Genomic DNA, 724 nt, shown 5'->3' with positions numbered 1-724 from the left:
ACGTGGGCCATTGGTCCCGGTTCATCTGGACCTTTTGGTCCCGGTTGGTGGGATGAACCGGGACCAATGGGCCTCGCTCCTGGCCCACAACCATTGGTCCCGGTTCGTGCCTCAAACCGGGACTAAAGATTAGACCTTTAGTCCCGGTTTGAGGCACGAACCGGGACTAATGGGGATGAGACCTTTAGTCCTGGTTCGTGCCACGAACCGGTACTAAAGGTCCCATTTTCAAACTCTACCCCCCCCCCTGTGGATCGCCTTTTCAGTTTAAAAAAAATAAAAGAAAATGATGGAAATGTCAAAAAAATAAAAGAAAATAAGTTTCCCATGTGATATGTGGTCTAGTTGTTGGGAAAAATTGCAAATGTGAATTTTGACTTTATTTGCAAAATCTCTCTGAAATTTGTAAAAATGGGCATAACTTTTGCATACTAACTCGGATGAAAAAGTTTTTTATATGAAAAATCATCTACTTGAAAAGTTACATCCGAATTTAACAAACATTTTCAAAATCCTCAAAAACCTAACAAAAAAAAGTTACGGGGCTTTTAAGATCTAGGGTGAAAAAAATCGAAAAAAATTCAAACAGTGGGCAAACTGTGGTCAAACAATGGTCAAACTAATTATTCTAGAATATTAGTGTTACTAAATAATTATTTCAGTTATTTCAATTTTGGTCAAATCTGGTCAAACTGTGGTCAAACTGTGGTCAAACAATGGTCAA

Source organism: Triticum dicoccoides, chromosome 3A (genome assembly GCF_002162155.2).
Source record: "Triticum dicoccoides isolate Atlit2015 ecotype Zavitan chromosome 3A, WEW_v2.0, whole genome shotgun sequence".
NCBI classification, from domain to species: Eukaryota; Viridiplantae; Streptophyta; class Magnoliopsida; order Poales; family Poaceae; genus Triticum; species Triticum dicoccoides.
This window is presented reverse-complemented; position numbering follows the sequence as displayed.